Here is a 19549-nt window from a genome sequence, read left to right on the forward strand (position 1 = left end):
GCTGTACGAAAACAGGCCTGCGGGCTGCGGGTTGTCCAATCCCGCATTAAATTCTGGAGAAGGTGGTAAACCTGCTTTACTGGGGAAGCTGGCCCAGAGCATCACTGAAATGTCTCGTTCAAGGGCAAAGAATCCTAGATCTGGGAGCTCTTAGGCATTATCTTCTGCAGTTCCACTGGGCCCCTTTCCCATTCTGCAGATCCCGGCGCCGAATGCACGTTCGAGGTCCCACGGGGCGCCCTTGGCATTGCTGGGTCAGGCTGCTTGGTGTTTTCAACCGTGTGTGCTTTTCAGATCCAAGAAATGGGTGTAAAAGTGCTGAGCACAGCCGAGGCACGTTTTAAACACTTAAGTGTTACTCCGCCCTCCTGCTTGCTCTCCCTTTTAGGCAAATTTCTATCCTTCTTTGTGAAGGGAGTAGGCACCCCGCCCGCCCTGCCAAGGCTGTGCGCCCCTCCCAAGCCCACCGGGCCGGCTGGGCCGCCTCCCGCCGCACCGCGTGGCACCCGGTCTGTGGCGGTGAGACGGGAGTGGGAGGAAAAGCTCAGCGATCTGCGCCTCCAGCCCTCTCCCCTTGCCCCTTCGGAAGCCATTTGTGCTTCTCTAAGCCTTCACCTAGGCGCCGCCTTTCTCCCCTCACTTCTTTCTCGCTCACTCCGCGCTCTCTCTCCACTTAGTGGTTCATTTACTGCTCAATCTGTGATTAATTAAAAGAATTTAAATAACTGTGCGGATGCTAAATTCACTTTCAGCCGCCTTCGCCGCGCGCGGCTGCGTAAGCGCAAGGGAGCCGCAGTGCGTGCCCGAGACGACCGCCAGGGATCGCTGTGGGCTCAGGTTTGGCCGCAACCGGAGGCTTAGGCTTAGAGCTGATTTCGGCAAGGAAAGAGTTAAAATGGGCATCTTCTACTCGCGTCCCCCCAGCTCCCCCTTTGCCTTCTTCCACTTGGGCACCCACTGTGTCCTTGAAGTCCCCAGAGAACTTCTGGGCTAACCCAGAACAGGAAAGGTCGGGAAAGCGAGCTCCTTTCTCCTGTCCTGGGTCAGCCTTGGGATGTGACCAGGACCCATGGGACCCAGACCCCAGGAAGGTCTCTTCTGCAGGAGAGAAAACAACCAGACCGTGTGAACAGAAGACCCGAGGATGGCCTTTCTTGCTGGGGAAAGGGAGCAGAGGTACAGGGCAAAGGCCCTGGCCTGCGTTCCTTGGCCTTGAGGTGTGCACTGAGTTGAATAGTGTCTCCCCAAATTTATGGCCACACAAAACCTCAGAATATAACCTAATCTGGGAAAAGGATATTTGCACATGCCATTAGTTAAGGATCTCAAGATGCAATCATCCAGATGGGCCCAAAATCCAATGACTGGAGTCCTTATAAAAGGAGAGAACACAGAGAGACACACATCTACAGGGAAGAAGGCCAAGAGGCCGAGATTGGAGTGAGGCAGCCACAAGCCAAGGAACCCAAGAGACTGGAAGAAGTGAGGAAGCGTTCTCCCTGAGAGCCTCTGGGGGGAGCACGGCCTTGCCAACAGCCCCATTTCAGACGTCTGGCCTCAGAACTGTGAGAGAAGAAATTCCTGTGGTTTTAAGCCAACCAGGTTTGTGGGAATCCAGCGGCCACAGAAAACAAATACAAGGTGTTAAGACAGAAGGCAGCATGGAGGGGGCCGCTCTGTGCCAGGGATTTTGCTGAGTGTGTTCACAAACGTCTTCTCACCTAAGCCTCACCACGGCCACATAAGGCAGGTTAATACCAACGGCCCCACTTTGCAGGGTCAGGCAACTGGGAAGTGGTAGAGCCAAATCCAAGCCCAGGTCAGCCTGGATCCCCGGCTGTCGATCCAGAAGCTTCCCTGCCTCTGGGCTCCATGGCCCAGCTGTTTCCTGGGATCTTGCCTTGAGAGTAATGAGACCAAGGACGACATAGAAGTTTGCTGGGTGGGTGATCCAGGCTGGTCTCAACTACAGAACTTCAAGGCTTTGCACTTGGGCCAGCTGCCCGCTTACAGATCTACATGAGATGAGGTTTTTAAAAATTTTTTTTATTTTTTAGGATTTTTAAAATTGAGGTATAGTTGCTGTATAATATTATATAAGTTACAGGTGTACAATATAGTGATTCACAATTTTCAAAGGTTTTACTCCATTTATAGTTATTGTAAAATATTGGCTATATTCCCCTTGTTGTACAATATATCCTTGAAGCTTATTCTGTGCCTAATAGTTTGTACCTTACTCTCCTCCCCCTGTATTACCCTTTCCCCTTCCCTCTTCCTACTGGTAACAACTAGTTAGTTCTCTATGTGTCTGTTTCTTTTTTGTCATATTCACTAGTTTGTTGTACTTTTTAGATTCCACATATAAGTGATATCATAGAGGGTTTGTCTTTCTCTGTCTGACTTATTTCACTTAGCATAATGGCCTCCAAGTCCATCCATGTTGCTTTAAATGGCAAAATGTCATTCTTTTTTATGGCTGAGTAGTATTCCGTTGTATATATGTACCATAGCTTCTTTATCCATTCATCTGTTAATGGACATTTATGTTGCTTCTGGAAACATTTTTGGTTATCACAGCTGCGTGAAGGGGTGCACCTATCATCTAGTGAGTTGAGGCCAGGGATGCTGTTAAACATCCTACAGTGTGCAGGACAAAGGATGATCTGGCCCCAAATGCCCATAGTGCCAAGGCTTCTGGTGCCCATTTCCCCTGCTCCTCCAACATTCCAGTATGTTCTTTGGTGGTTTGGTCCTGCACATCTCCCCGGCCAACCTTTCACATCTTTGTTCAAATGCTATCTTCTCGATAGACCCAGTCGGACCACCTTGTTTAACGTTGCAACGCTGCCCCTCCTCTGTGGCCTTCCTAATCCCTCTTATCCTGCTTTTTCAAAAAAAAAAAAAATTCCGTAACACATACCATGCTCTAGCATCCTATGTATGTTACTTATTTCTTATGTTTCTTGTTTCTTGTCTGTCTCCAACAAAGAATTTTTTCTTTTTTGGTTATCTTATTGACTGGTGTATTCTTAGTGCCTAAAGAAGGTACCTGATAGATCCTCAATAAATATCTGTTGAATCAAATGATGCCCCTTAAGGCGATTTCTAATGCACTGGAGCACACTCAAGGCCCTGAGAGGTCTGACAGTAAAGAAGCCAGTGGCCCTTTGTCTTACCCAGGGTGTCTCATCTTACTTAACCATGGAATCTGCTTCCTCTCTCCCTTCATCCCTCTCAACTAAGCCCATCCTGCAGAAGTCTCTCTGTCAATCGCTCTTCTGTTCCAGTCTCCTCCAGGGGATATCTGAGGGCAAAGATTCTGAAGAGAAGTGTTAGCGAGACTTGGGACGAAGTTGTGGAGGCAGAACTGCCAACCAGAACAGTTCTATGGGGACAGAGACACTGGGTCTGCATCCTGGATGCCTGCTAGCTGGGAGAGAAGGCTCAGCTGGGCAGTGCCTCCCTTGCACCTGTGTAAATATTACATTTTATGAGCCCTGGAAAGAGCAAGAGAGCATATGTCCAGGGACATTCTTCGGAAGAGCTGGGAAAATGAGCTCTTGCCTAATTTGCCTGACCTAACGGAAAACTGGCAGGAGGTCTGTAACAAATCAGGGCACATTTGGAAGACACTGACCAGCCAGTGTCTCACTGGGGGCTCTGTGTGCTGGGAAGTAGTATTTGGGGAACCAGGGCCAGATGAATTGGATGGGATGCGGGCACTCCAGCCTTCATCCAGAGGGTGGGGCTGAGAAGGTGAGGAGCTTGAAGGGCCAGCCAAGGTCAGGAGGGAGTGCTGAGAATGGAGAAAGCAATCATGGAGTGGAGTTCATCACTGTGGCCATACCGGCCAGAGCTAGGGCCAGTGAGGGACACTTACAAGGATAGGCAGGCTTCAGATCGATTGAGATAAGCCAGAAACTTCCAAGCACTGGCACACTTCCTGGAGGACTGGGCAACCTAATGAAGCAGACCGATGCTGTCCCCAGACATGTCCGAGCAGGGCCCTGGTGGCCAGCTGGCTCTGTGTCCACATGGCTCTGTGCCCAGGACATCACTGATCCCCAATGCAGTAGTGAAAAGTGGGGCCAGACCCCATTTCAAATCCCAGCTCCCCAGTGACTTGCTGTGTGATCTTGGGCACGTTGTTTAACCTCTCTGTGTTTTACTTTCCTCATTGCTAAGGTGGAGTAATACTGTTTCCACCTCAAATGGCTGTTGTGAGGATTAAATGAGTTAGTGCCTGGTGAGAGTCTGGGCTGCCGGAACATGGAAAATGCTACATGAGCGCCACTGTTGTTATTTCCGTTTTCCATTTGGGTCCTCCCATCCCTGCCCCCCCGCCAGCCCTCAGTTCCTTGGCCCTGCCCTTACTCTGACCTTTGGTTCAGGTTTCACTGGGCTTGTTCCCTGGCTGCAGATTATTTTAGTTCCCCAGGCCTGGGTCTCCAATTCTAATTTTGGCTTACTTTGTTTTCTCCTGCTGGGTCTATAGCGGGCGCTGGTCACGAGTATAATACAGTATCAGTATATTATCCATTAAGAGCATGGGGGCTGGAGTCAGAGAGACTTGAGCTCAAATTCTAGCTCTGCCACTTAGTAGCTGTGTTTTTTGGATCAATTCCTTAAACTTTGGGGCCTCAGTTTCCTCATCTATAAAATGGAAATGAATACTTACGTCATAGGCTTATTTTGGGGATTATGTGAGAAAATTCATGAAAAGTGCTTACAATAGTGCACATGGTAAGAGGACAGTATTAACAGCTCTTAATACTGTTATCATCATCATTGCTGTTCCCAGCCTGCTGTTTGCACTGGGCTAGGAGAGGAGGATCCTGGGTTCAAATCCTGCCTCTGCCACTTCCTAGCTGTGTGACCTGGGGTAAGTCACTGCTCCTCTCTGGGTCTCAGAATCATCATCTCTCCCTGAAGAAGCCCTTTTTGGGGTGCTTTTCTGTTTTCCAAGCTCTGACGTCCTGGCCTCCCAGCTGCCTTTGACCCAGGTCTCCTGAGTGACCCAACTTGGCCTGGATATCTGAGTCCCCAACTTTGAACCCTGCGTTCCTGCGTGTATGTGCTGCTGGTCTGTGCCTTGGCATCTGCCCTGCCTAAGCACCTCCCTGCAGTGGGATTCTCTGGGGAGGACAGGAGAACTCCTTCATCGGGAGGGAGACTGGAGTAGTGGTCTTGATGTTTCCTTCTGGCTCTAGGCATCTAAGGCTGCTGTCCGTTGCGCTGCCATGTTTTTTTCAGCTCCCGTAGCTGGATCTTTGAATGCGTCAGATACCACTGAGCCTATCTTATATGGGACAGCATCAGCCCCAGCACACACGACCTTAGAATTAAGTCAAGCTGCCATCCAACGTTAGGATCCAAACCTCTACCCATCCAATAAGTGAGCACCTAATCATACCGGGCACTGTTTTGGGCACTAGAGACAGAGAAACAAATAAAACAAATTTCCTAGCCTTTAGCAGACTTGTTACCGTTCCCCAAACTCTACTTCCTTTCCTGGAGAAGGATTATACTTCCCCACCTCATTGAATTCAGCCTTGGCCAGCGAAATCTGAATGGGATGTTGTGTACCAGCCATGTCATGCTTTGCCACATTCTCTTTTCCATCTGGCAAGTCACCTGCAATTTCCATATACTGGCTTGTCCATCAGCCTAGGTCTTTGAGTGAGGATGATGGTAACATGGGAGTAGAGCCCACAGCTGATCCATGTTGGACAGGAAGTGAAAAATAACAGTATTACTCCACCTTAGCAATGAGGAAACTCAAACACAGAGAGGTTAAACAACTTGCCCTTGTGCTTCTAAGCCCTTGAGCTTTTGGAGTTGTTTGTTTGTGCAGCAGAACCTGGCTTATCCTGACTGACACACTGTTCTGTGAAGATTCCATTCTAGTGGAGAAGAGCAACAATACATGATAGACAAATAAATGTGTAATATAATATCAGGCACGGCAGGGAAACAGAAAGTAAGATAAAGAGATAGAAAGTGATGGGGGTGCTTTTGTAGATGGGGTGAACAGGGAAAGCCTTGTGGAGGAGGTGACCTTGAGCTCAAGGAAGTGAGGGAGGGAGCCAAGTGGGTATCAGAGGGAAGGGCTTCCAGGCAGAGGGGCCAGTAGATGCTAAGAGCCTGAGGTCAGCACATGGCCCATGTGCTCAAAGGAACAGCAGGGGCAGGGTGCCTGGAGCACAGAAGCGAGGGGAGAGTGGACCCTTTTGGAAAGCAGGTGAAGGCCAGGTCACGTAGAGCCCAGTGGACCATGGTAAGAGCGTGGGATTGGTTGGGTTCCAAGTGTGCTGGGAAGCCATTGGAGGGTAGAGAACGGAGAAGTGACATGATGTAACTTTCTTTACAAGATGGCCACTCGCTGCTCTGGGGGGAGGAGATCATGGGGGCTGAGGGACAAAGTACGGACACTAGTCAGGAGGCCACTGCGTCCACTGCAAACGGGAGCTCGTGGCGCTTCCTCTAGGGAGGTAGAGAATGGAGGTTAGAGGGCGCCCGATTCAGTGCATCTTGTTAAATGGTGGGTATTGAGGGCCACATTGGCTTTGGTTGGCATTTATAGTCTCCAGCGTGAACATGCATTTCCATTTATCTTTGGGTGTGATCTTTTTTATGGTTCCCTACGGTTCTCAGACTCACCCAGGACACGTAAAATGCAGATGGTCAACATCATCCCAGATTCCCATTTTGTAGGTTTTGAGGGCCATTCAAGCATTTTTAATAAGAACCCTAGGAGATCCTGTTGCGTCTGACTTGGAGACCATACATTCAGAAACACTGTCCTAAATGATGCAGAGAAATCATATAATTCAGGGATGTTCTGATCTCTTGGGGTTGGACCTGGAGGGGGCATAAGTCATCTCTATGTGAAGAAGTTGAATGAATGTTTGATCACGTGGAAACTCTCCAGAGCCCACAGTAGCAGCATAATAGGCTGAGAATTTACCCCCTAAAATGAGAACCCTGAAAGGATGACTTGGGGTGAAGGTCATTCTTTCGTGATGTACCCCTCATCACTTATGGGATGCAGCTCATTTCAGGGAAATAGAGATGGGGGAAGGGGCTAGAACTGTGTGAGGACTGTGAATGTTTGCAAGGAGAGAAGGTTTTTAAAAAGTTTCATTTTAATTGACACAGAAACTTTGGTCTACCTTGGTTCACTGAGAAACATCAATGCCTTGCTCCCATCATACCAATATTCTTTAAGAAATTAGAAAATCTTCTAAGATCTTATTAGTCATGGTATTTCTCTCATTTCCATTTACCCAGAATCTCAAAAGCCACTGCTTCCCGGAGGGCAGTCCTGGTGCCGGGGCAAAACACACATTCCAAGTTCATGTCATCACTTTCCAAAACATAAGTCAAGAGGTCCAAGCCAAAAGCCTCCCAACTTCTTGGGCAGAGAACAAAATTTGAACTGTAAGAAAGAGAGAATCCAGAGAGGGTCAGCCCCAGACGATTTGTCAGACCAATGCTTTCTGGGCTCTTACCTCTTGGGAATTTGAGACAGAGACTGATTGCTGTCCTGTCCGTCTCAGATGACTCCTGGTTCATCTATCAGGTAGCCAGTCTCCATTTTTTGCAAACCTCGAAAGTTATCCCCTCTATCTTTGCCTGGGTTCAGTCTTGCTATGGCTTTTTGAAGTCACAGATGTCAAGACTGTGGTGTGGGGACTTCCCTGGTGGTCCAGCGGTAAAGAATTCGCCTTGCAATGCAAGGGACGCGGGTTCGATCCCTGGTCAGGGAACGAAGATCCCACATGCTGCGGGGCAACTAAGCCCGCACGCCACAACTACTGAGCTTGCGGGCCTCAACTAGAGAGCCTGCGTGCTGCAAACTACAGAGCCCACGTGCCCTGGAGCCTGTGTGCCACAACTAGAGAGAAGCCCGCGCGCCACAACAAAAGATCCCGCATGCCTCAAGGAAGATCCTGCATGCCGCAACTATGACCCGATGCAGCCAAAAATAATAAATAAATAAATAAACAATAAATCTTTAAAAAAAAAAGATTGTGGCGTGGGGAGCAGGGCCATGGGCGTGGGCACGTAGAGGGACATTGTATGATATCACAATAACAGGGAACCACAGGCTGAGCTGATGCCACAGGGTGAATTGCTGTCTTCCCCTACCCATCTGCCCATTCCCTCTGCAGTGTCTTACACGCTACTCCTGCTCCCACATCCACAGCCTTGCTTTCCAGGTAAAGCCAATCTGGACGCAGAAAACACTTAAGCAACCTCAGTGCCAACCAGTGGGCTTGGCCCACTCACTTCTCCCCACCTTTAGCCAGACCCTGGTGGCACCTCTGGCTCTGAGCTGCCACTGAAGGCACCCCCAGGTGGTCTCCCAGTGAGGCAGCCAACTGGAACCTGATTTCGGGGTCACTCCTGGGTTTCTGCCCTTGCCCATTCCTGCCCTCTGCTGTGTTATAAGAACATGCAGGAGACCCATTGTTCTCTGCTCTCGTCTACGGGTACCAGACCCTAGATTATCCCCAATTTATATAACTGGGATTTTCTCCTTGACCTCTGTGCTTCTGTTTTCTTTGAGTCGGTGGGAGGCTGGGCACTGCGGGGTGGGGACTGGGGAGCATGGAAATGAGAGAAGTGACAGAAAGGCATCCAGGTCTACGCAGTTCATTCACCGAGAACTTACCCTGTGCCAAGTCCTGGGTTAGCTGCTGGAAGGCACCGACACACAAGACATCACCAAAACAATCACATCCATGACAGGTCCTTGCCTGCAGGAAACTTGAACCAGTTGGGGAGAAAAACTAGGAGAGAGGTAATTCCAGTTTGGGTGATAACAGCCATAAGAGAGAAAAATACGGCTGTGTTGGAGCCTAGGAGAAGCCCTGAATCTGGTCAGAGGATGCGGGGAGGGGAGGAAGATGAGGCAGACAACCTGAGCAGATGCTTGAACAGATTCTCTGCAAAGTCTTGTAGTCATCTGGGTGGAAAGGTTTGGAGATACAACTATTTTGAGCAAAGCAAAGAGAGCAGGGAATCAGGATCTAGCAGGCGGGATCCACGCCGGGACTGTGATTTGGTGTGGCCAGAACACAGGATAGAGTGGAGAGATGTGTGCTAGACAGGACCCTGGACTCCTCTAAGAAGTTCAAGCTTTATCTTACAGACCAGGGTCATCAAACCTTTTTTTTGGCAAAGGACCAGACAGTAGTATTTTTCGGCTTTGTGGGTTATACAGTTTTTGTCTCAACTACTCAATGCTGCCTGGTAATGTGGAAGCAGCCATTGTTAATACATAAATAAATGAGTGTGGCTGTGTTTCAATAAAACTTTATTTACAAAGACAGGTGATAGGCCAGATTTGGCCCACGGGCTGCAGTTTGCTGGCCCTGTTGCAGACAATGGGGGGCGGGGGACACTTGAGAGTTTTAAGTATGAGAAGCAGTCTGGGTTTTAGTGTTGAGTGATTCATTCACAGCTCCTACTGTGTGCCAGGTGTTGTGCTAACTACTGGGGATCAGAGATGAAGATATAGATCCCTACTTCCAGAAACCCACCATTCAATGGGGAGTGGGGACAGACTCACATATAAGCAACTAGATGGCTGGCTCTGTGAGGGTAGGGTTCGTGTCTGTTATGGTCAATGTTATATCTATAGAACATAGCACATAGTAAATTCTCAATAAATATTCATCAAGTGAATGAGTGAATCAATGAATAAACGAGTTCTCCAATCCAGGCTGACTCTGACTGGTGCCATGATAGGAATACAGGACACTTGGAAGAGTGAAAGATTCATTGCCATTGGGAATGTGTGTGAGTGAGTGAGTGTTTGTGTGTGTGTGTGTGTGTGTGTGTGTGTGTGTGTGTGTGTGTGTCTTGGGGGTGGAGTCTGACTTGGACTCTGAATGATGGATAGGATTGTCATGTCTAGGGGAGGCGTGAGTGGCAGGAAGGGGATTAGCCAATTTCACTTTTCCACTGTATCTCTTCAATTTCCTTTGAGTTCTTTTGTTAGAATTCTTGCCACCAAGGCAGGTGGGTCCCTAAACACTAGAGCGATGGAAAGCCTCAGGAGGTATTTATGATCTGCAGGAAAAGGCCCCCCCCCCAACCTCCTGAACACCATTAATTGGAACGCTGTCCCCCCATGCCATTCGGAATTACCTTGGCCCGCTTGTCCCTCCGTTAGGGGAGGCCAGGTCACAGGTGCGGCGGGTGGGCTGAGCCCGTCAAATGAAATAATTGCCTACAGCCACCTTGAGCCCAAGCAAGTGGCTTGTAATAATGATGCCATAAATGCGAAAACAGACATTATTAAATTTCAGAATTGAGATTTATGGTGCTGATTTCTGGGACGTGGAGAGGCTGTAGCTTCTTGCTTTTAGGTTTCTCAAGCATAAACCGTGAAGTTGAGCAGCTGTGGCCCAGAGTGGTGGCGGAGAGAATCCCAGGCTCTGACATGGCTCTAACCCTAATGCTGGGAGGGTGGTGGAGTCAAGGAGCGTGAGCCTTGGAGTCATGGGTACAGGGACTTGGCCTCTTTCAGCTTCAAATTCCTGAAGTGCAAAGAGGATTAATTCATCCAGTCAGTGGATATTTACTGAGAGCCTACTATGTGCCCAGTATTGTGTGCTGCACTCCTCACAGGGCTATTGAAGGGACTGAAAGAGATGTGGGAACGGCCAATTGTAGGTATAATTACTTAAAGTAACTCTAATGAAAGATAGGTATTCCGTTAATCCCTGGACCTAGACTTCTTACACATTCATCAGTCATTTAATAAACTTTTTAAAAAGAAACTTTAGATTTCAGAATCATTTTAGGTTTAGTATAGAAAAGTTGCAAAGACAGTGCAGAGAGTTCCCGTGTACCATGCCCCCATTTCTTTCACCGTTACCATCTTCCATTGCTGCGGTACATTTGTCAAAGCCAAGAAACTGACATTGGTACATTGCTTTTAACCGAACTCCGGACTTCATTTGGAGTTCATCAGTTTTCCACTAATGTCCTCTTTCTCTTCCACGATCCAATCCCAGCTACCATATTGCATCTAGCTATTGTGTCTCCCCATTTCCCTCTGATCTAATGGTTTCTCAGAATACACTTTTACTAAGTGTAAGTATAGTACTTCCTATATCCTTAAAACATTTTTTTAAAGTTGAATTATAGTTGATTTACAATGCTGTGTTAGTTTAAGGGGTACAGCAAAGTGAGATATATATATATATATATATATATATATATATAAATTCTTTTTCAGGTTCTTTTCCATTATAGGGTATTACAAGATATTGAATCTAGTTCCCTGTGCTATAGAGTAGGTCCTGTTGTTCATCTATTTTGTATATAGTAGTGTGTATCTGTTAATTTCCTACATCCTGATGTGTGCTTGGAGCCTCTACTTTTGCCCTCTTAAAGCATCTTAAGGTCTGTGTCTTCAGGTTCCCCTGCTGCCTGTGTCTCAGGTGTGACTTGGGTTCACATAGCACTTTTCCCACGGATGCCTCAGCACAGTGACTCGTGACAAGCCCTGGGCTCACAGATCCGTCACCAAGTTTTAACTCTTCTACTTACTAGTTGAGAACTTTAGGACAAGTTACTCAACTCGGCTTGGGTTCAAGAGACAGAAAGCTCTGGTGACCTAAGCAATGAGGAAAACGTGGTACCTCACCCAATACGAAGTCCTGAGGTTGGAGAGGTCCAGGTTGGTTCATTCAGTGGGTCCGTGAGCTCATCGGAGACTCACGGACTCACGGAGACTCATCAGGTTCTCTTTGTCTGGCCTTCATCCATCTTTAGCTTGTCTCAGCTCCCCTCAGGGCCACAAGATGACCTACTGCCCACTTAAATTTCCTTCCTTTGCACCTGGGAATCTGGCTGTTTAGCCTGATCTCGGGGTCACCTTGGGAGAGCTCTGGGCTGGCTCGCTCCCTGTGGCCCAGATCTGGCCCAGCTTTGCCCACACCTCGCGGCTGTGTATCAAGATCCTGAGGTAGCATCTTTCTTTCCTGCCTCACTGTCCAGGCCCATAGCTGCAGCCCTTCACCCCTAGGCTCCTTAGGCAAGCAACACATAGAAGTCACAGTGTACAAACCACCCAAAACCAGCAGAAAGTCTCCCATTGGCCCCCTTGAAGCCCATCTCTCTGGGCTTGAGGGGAGAAGAATGTACCCTCACCCCCATTCCATCATCTTGGATAGAGGTCAGTTCACAGCACCCCAAACACTCCAAATAAAAGTCACCCAATATCCTTATAACCGAATCACTTTGCTGTACAGCTGAAATTAACACAGCACTGTAAATCAACTCTACTTCAATAAAATAAATTTTTAAAAAGTCACCCAGTATCCAGACCTTCCTGAGACCGTTCTGCCATTGTACAGGTCAGAGGGGGTGGTCAGCCAATGACTGCAAAGCAGATGTTCAGTCACCTCCTGCTTCCTACCTCCTGGACGGGGCGGGGGTCAAATACTCACCTTCAAATGTAGAATGTCTTGGGGTCTGACATTGAGCTAGAAAAAGCCCATTTTCGTCCTTGTCACACTATTATTATTGATTTTGTTGCTATTGACTATAATTCAAGGGGCTGAGAGTGGACCTGAGTCCAAGGCTCCTGACCCCCAGAGAGGGTTCCTTATCCCACCCCACACTGCCTCTCGAGGTTGGGGTCATGGGCAGACATCCCAAGGGACAGACCCATCTTCTGAAATCAGCTCCTTTTCTGCCCAAGCCAGCCAGCAAGCCCTTCCCAGGAAACACGCGCGCACACATACAGATGCTTTCGCGCAGGGAAGGCAATTAAAGGAGCACAGAGGCAGCCTGTCAACTGTGCCAAGTTGACAAATTTTGCATTGTAAACACAAAAACAGGAGCTTAACCACCCCCCCCCTCCTGCGCAGAGCGTAGTAGAAAAAGCACATCTCTTCTATCATGGAGTGCAGGTGAGGTCTGGCGGATAAAGGTGGGGTCCCTGCTGGTACGGGCAGCCACCACTCCGTCAGGAGGATCGAGGAGATGCACGAGGTGGGAGAGGGCTCTGCAGGGACCCTGAGGGGGAAGGAGACTGAAATTTACTAAGTACCTGCAGACACGCAGGTGATCTCTTCTGCCCCCTGGTACCCCTCCATGCGGGATGAGAACTCCCACTTTTCAGGTGAGGAAGCAGGCTCCCATATGTGAAGGTCCGCATGATGGCCCACCTCCTGACCAGCACCCCAGTTTTATCTGACCCCAAAGCCTAGGGTTTTGGGGCACAGATCTCAGCATTTCACGTTTTGACAATCTCTTTACATTTCTTCCTAGTAGAAAAAATCCTTTCCTTCTACCGCCTCCCGAATCCTTTCGTCTCTGCCATGTTTTGTGCCCGGCAGAACTCATGTTGAACAAATATTCTACAAATTGACCTCAGATCAGTGCCAGGAACTATTCTAGATGCTAAGGATCCAGTGGTGAACAGAACAACATCCCTGTCCTGGGGGTTTTCGGTGCCGGTGGGGAAGACAGAAAGTAGCATATAAGAATCTAAGGGGGGGCTTCCCTGGTGGCGCAGTGGTTGAGAATCTGCCTGCCGATGCAGGGGACACGGGTTCGAGCCCTGGTCTGGGAAGGTCCCACATGCCACGGAGCAACTAGGCCCGTGAGCCACAACTACTGAGCCTGTGCGTCTGGAGCTTGTGCTCCGCAACAAGAGAGGCCGCGACAGTGAGAGGCCCGCGCACCGCAATGAAGAGTGGCCCCCGCTCGCCACAACTAGAGAAAGCCCTCGCACAGAAACGAAGACCCAACACAGCCAAAAATAAATAAATAAAATTTTTTTAAAAAAGAAAATAAACTTGTTTAAAAAAAAAAAGAATCGAAGGGGGACCAACTCTTGCTGTGTGCCAGGTGTCATTCTGTCTTTACATCTTTGAACTCATGTTATCCTCATGAGGCAGGTGCTGTGACTTTCTCCATGTTAGTGAGGATGTCGAGGCTCAGGGAAGTAGGTGACCATCCGGCCAGTAGGAAACAGCTGGGATTGGACCACGAGTCATCTGGTCCTGGACCCCTTGCCTTTTGCCCCTGCACCATGCTCCCTCTCCCTGCAGGGGAGGATGCTCTAAGGAGAGCAAGTCTAATCCTCACTCTACCACCTGTTATCATGTGAATCCCTCCATGCCTCGGTTTCCGCATCTGTAAAATGGGATTGTAATAGTGGAGATGTCCAGTGTGCACCTGGGAATGGTGTTAGGGAGAAAAACTGTGCCTTGAGGCAGATTTTTCGGAGCCATTGGTGCAGGGGAGGAAGCTCTAGCTTGGGGAACAAAAGAGAGTCCCTTCAGAGTATGTTCAGTGAGGAGAGGAGCTAAACGGTCCAAGGAGGGAACTTGGGGAATATTAGTAAATAAGAGGAGAAGTGGAGAAGTAGGACTTGTGGAGGGTGTGGAAAGAGGCAGCCCAGTCATTAGAAGAAGCAGAGGAGTGATATCTCATTACGTGATAAGTCCTGTTTACATGCGTGTCTCCTTCATTAGATTTAATTTCTTGAAAGAAAGCATTATCTTTTAAAAAAATTTATTTGATTGGAGTATAGTTGATTTACAATGTTGTGTTAATTTCAGCTCTACAGCAAAGTGACTCAGTTATATATATATATATATATATATATATTATTTTTCATATTCTTTTCCATGATGGTTTATCACAGGATATTGAATATAGTTCCCTGTGCTATACAGTAGGACCTTGTTGCTTATCCATCTTTTACCTACTAGTTTGCATCTGCTAACCGCAAACTCCCAATCCATCCCTCCCCCACCCCTGCCCCTTGGCAACCACAAGTCTCTATGTCTGTGAGTCTGTTTCTGTTTCAGAGATAAGTTCATTTGTGTCACATTTTAGATTCCACATGTAAGTGACGTCATATGGTATCTGTCTAAGAAAATGTAATCTTAGTCATCTCTGTACTCCTCAGATCTGACACTGTATCCAACGCACAGTAGTTGCTCAAAAAATGTTGGTATTCAATTACGTCCTCTCTCACCCCATTCCTTGGACTGTCTCTTATCTGCTTGGCTGCTCTGCAGTTTTATTCCCATTCTCAACCCTGCCTGCCTCACTGTGCCGCAGAAGGCCTGTTTATAAAGTTCTGCTCCAGAATATGAAGCATGATTCTCCTTAAGGCAGCATGGCAGACGTGACTCCTCCCACCAGACCCTCACCCAGGGCAGACATCACTAATACATCACTGCACTCTGTCTTCTGAGTCTGGTCTAGGATCTCAAATCCTGGATTTCAAATTCTCAACTCCATGTTCCATTAACAGCCAGTACCAGTCTATAAACCCTGGGATTCGAGGTGAACCTACTTTGCATACTTGCTCCAAATATGTTGTTTCAGAGAAGCCAGGACCTGTCAGGCTTCTGAGCCACCACTGAGCTGGGCCTTACGAAGCCCATCGCGGCTCCAGCCATCGGCAAATTCTGCACTTTGCCTGGAGTTCTCTGGCCTGGTTTTTCTCACACCGCGGTGGCTCTTAAAAATATTTTCCTGGAAACAAATGGGTGTCTTTGTGCTGGGTGGAAAAGAGAAGAAGAATTAGCAGCTTCCCATCTGAGAACTTCCCCTGGAATTGATTCATCCCAGCAGAAAGAGCCCGGCATTTTCCTTCCAAATTAATATGCAAATAAGTGTAAGCAACACTTCCCACGGGCAGCTTCAGAACACAGCAGTACTTTCCCAGAACATTTATCAGCGCTATTAATAGAGTTCACTGCCTTACTCCTCCCCCTGCCTTTATTACCATTCTAATTATGGATTGTCTGGTTTCATTTCATGTTTTCCCGGTTCTGGTGAAGGCCCATGGTCCCCGGTGAGGAAGGTCACTCCATCATGCGAGCGGGCTTTGAGGGTGCGGACCCGCGTTCCCGGTGGCTGCCGCTCTCCCGGACATCACTCTCCTCGCGTGATGCCCCATATTTTCGGAGGACGCTTTCTCCACACCTCTGACACCCTAGTGAGGTAGAGACAATGGTAGTGAGCTTGGAGGAAACTGCCATGTGGAGAGCTGTTTAAACCGAGTGAGCAGCCTCTGAAAAGGCTTTGGATTCTTTTAGGGAAAGAAGCATTCAATTGAGATGATACCCCTTGGGAATTCTAGACCCTCAGGCCTCCTTGCCACGGAGGAGGTTGTGTTCCAGGTGCATATGAACCCATTAATTCCCACTGCAACTCAATGAATCAAGGAACAATTAGCATCCCCATTTCCGGAGGAGGAAACTGAGGCACAGAGAAGTGAAGTGACTTGCCCCAGGTTAACTGAGTCTGGCTCCAGACCCTGTGTCTTCAATCAGCTGTCCTCTCCCAGGTTTCCTCTGGGGCCTTACCATCTCTCTTCTGTGCCTTGGCAAAGCAGTTAAGCTCAGCTTAACTGCCTCCTCCTAGGAGGCACACTCTCCCCAGCTCAGGAACGGAAGACCCTAGGGGTCACCAGTATTCACCTCCTCAGGGGATATACAGATCAATTATTTTGCCATTGCTGTGGGGAATCTTCTTTTACTCCAAGTTACAGAGCCCCAAACCATTCCTACATTGTCACCCCATTCACAGCCCTCTCCAATTCATCCTGTCCCACCCCTTGTAATTGTCACAGCCATATCCCATAATAAGCAGCCTGGCTGTGTGCAGGGTGACACCTCCTCCCTTCCCCAGTGCCTGGGGTCATAGAGTTTCAGGTTCGGCTGGAGTCAAGTGCTTTGCTCTATTCATATACACACATACACAAAAGAACCTCTGAAAAGTTATTTTTTGTCCCCAGAGGAGGAAACTGAATTATTTAGCAGTTAAATAACCTGCCCAAGTTTACACAGAGGAAATGGCAGCCTTGTTCCAGGGCCTGTGGTCTTAACCAAGCGAGATTTGTGTTACCTCTGTTTCCCCGATCTGACCAGGAGTTTGGAAGCTGAGGAAATGGATTTGAAGTTCCAGATATTGACATGGGCCCATGACCTTTGACTCGGCTCTAATGAGAGAGCCCATGGGGGAGGGCTGTGTGCTCACCAGGCAGAAAACAGCCGCATGCCTGGAAACTGCCCACTTCCAGTCCTTAAAAAAATCACAGATGATGTGACGGAAAAACATGATCTCTTCTGTTCGTCTACCTGCCCACCCACCCGTCTAGCCAGGCATCATTCCGTGCTTGTGGCTTCAGAGGTGCTGAGCTTGGAGACTCCACGTAGCATCGCTGAGAGGTTGGGTCTTTCTGCCAAGCTGGAGTCAGCTCGTCATCGTGTTTCTCAAAGACAGCGCAGACTCAGGCACTGGGGAGAAATGTGCATTTGCAGAGGATGCCGAGCGTGGCTGTTGGGACTCGGGGAGATCTCAGGTGTGAAATACCATGGCTCTGTCCAAATTAGAGCCCTCCAGGCACCCGGGGGGTGCTGGCTGCGTGTGTGTTGGGTGGGTCTGAGGGCTGAGGGCGAGAATGGATCTGATTGGTAGAAGGCAGTGCTCTAGAACCCAGGCTGGGTTCCAGCAGGAGTTTTATTCCAGCCTTTGGCCAAGTCACCCCCTCTCTGGACCTCCCTTTTCCATCCCGAAAGACGAGATGGTCGTTGTAAATGATGGTGCCAACTCTTGGGTTCCCTCTTGAATGGATATAAGGTCCAAGATGAGTATCTCACAGTACCCCCTTCCCCGCCAGTTTCCTGTCTCCTTGTCCTGCCCACTCCTCCCTCTCTGCTCAGAGTGGGCCTTGCCCGGTGGTTGTGGAAGGGGCTAGCAGGATGCTATTGGTGGAAGCCTGGCTGGAGGAGGGGAAGGATGCAGGGAAGACGTGGACGGGCAACACCTGTTTGGCATCCAGAGTCAGAGGCCTCTCTTCCCATTAACGAGGTGGCTGATAGAGCCGTTGAGGTGGAGATGTGAGGCTGAGACCTGGGCACTGCCATCTCAGTGGGCAGCTGTCCTGCACGCGGCCCCAAGACCACCTGGTTGGATTCAGTCACTTTCGGTAGGGCTGTGGTTAGAAAGCACTGGTCAGTGACACTGAAGGCAGTGCTGGGGTGGCTGGGGAGGACAGCTGTCTGTCTCTTGGGGTCGGCTCCATTGTCCGGGGTGGCCTCTTCTAGTACAGACTTTGGGGAAGGCCACACGGTGTGTGATGATGAAGCGTGGGTGGGAATTCCAAGGAGTGGTGATGGGGAGGCTGGGTGAGCTGGGAGAAGTACTTTGAGGGCCCTTGATCTTCCCTGAGAGACCTAGGCTGCCCGCTTCCTAGCTGGAGATGGAACACCCATCACAAGCAGGCTGCTGTCCCCCGCTTAGGTGGATCCTGTAGTGAAACATTTCCGGAATGATTCAGATCAATGCCGACTAGAGATTCCACCAGCCAGCTCCCTGGCTCGTAGGCGAGCCTCGTCCACAGCAGCAGAGTTTCTTGAGCAGCTGCTGTGTGCCTGGCATACTGCACACAGACTTTCATTAACCCTTTACTACAACCTTGTGTGTTAGGTGCTGTTGCTTCTGACCTTATGGACAAGGAAACTGAGACCCAGAGAGGGACAGTGCATCCAAGACCTTGCAGCGGGTCAGTGGGGGAGAAAGCACCCACCCCCCCGCCCCGTCTGCTTCTGATCAGTACCGCCCATCTGACTTTTTCTAACAGTTTCTTGCTGCTTTGCAGACAGAAGGGCTTGGGTGGAGAGTGAGCCAGGAGGCAGCTTCACGGGCAGGTGAGATTGTGTGAGGGAAGCGCATAGGTGGGGTTCCTCCTGGCGTCTTGGGGTTGAGCACAGGGACAGTGAGAACCTGTGGGGGATGGGAAGGGGAGGGAATCCACCCACATGGAGGCTTTAGAGGGGTCAGTGCCGTTTTGCAGGTTATTTTAGCTACCCCACTTAACAGGGACGCATAATGGTGTAGTCAGGTGCACAGGCTTGACCTTGGGCAGGGTTCTCACCCTGCAACTTGGAAGCTGATGACCTTGGATGAGCTATTGAACTGGCCCTGGTGCCTCAGTTTCCTTGTCTGTAAAACAAGGCTACAGAGGGAATCTTCTTTTTTTTTTTTTTTTTTTTTTTTGCGCGGTACGCGGTCCTCTCACTGTTGTGGCCTCTCCCGTTGCAGAGCACAGGCTCTGGACGCGCAGGCTCAGCGGCCATGGCTCACGGGCCCAGCCGCTCCGCGGCATGTGGGATCTTCCCGGACCGGGGCACGAACCCGCGTCCCCTGCATCGGCAGGCGGACTCTCAACCACTGCGCCACCAGGGAAGCCCCAGAGGGGATCTTCTTTATAGGGTGGTTGTGAGGATTCAATGAGCGCTTAGGATGCTTGGCACAGAGCCAGGAATTGATGGCTGGCTGTTCTTTGCTATGAATCATTCTCAGAGAACTTTTTCTCCTGAGTTCACCTTAGTTTGTAAGCTTGTAAGCGGCAGAGCAAGGATTTTAATCCAGATCTTTCCGACTCCCCATCCCTTGCCTTTTCCATGACACCACACAACCTCACACAGAGAGAGAAAGTGGGAGATGGACCTAGGAAGTGACCCAGGGGCCAGATGGATCTCGGAGGGCC

The sequence above is a fragment of the Globicephala melas genome, chromosome 10 (assembly GCF_963455315.2).
Source record: "Globicephala melas chromosome 10, mGloMel1.2, whole genome shotgun sequence".
Taxonomy (NCBI): Eukaryota; Metazoa; Chordata; class Mammalia; order Artiodactyla; family Delphinidae; genus Globicephala; species Globicephala melas.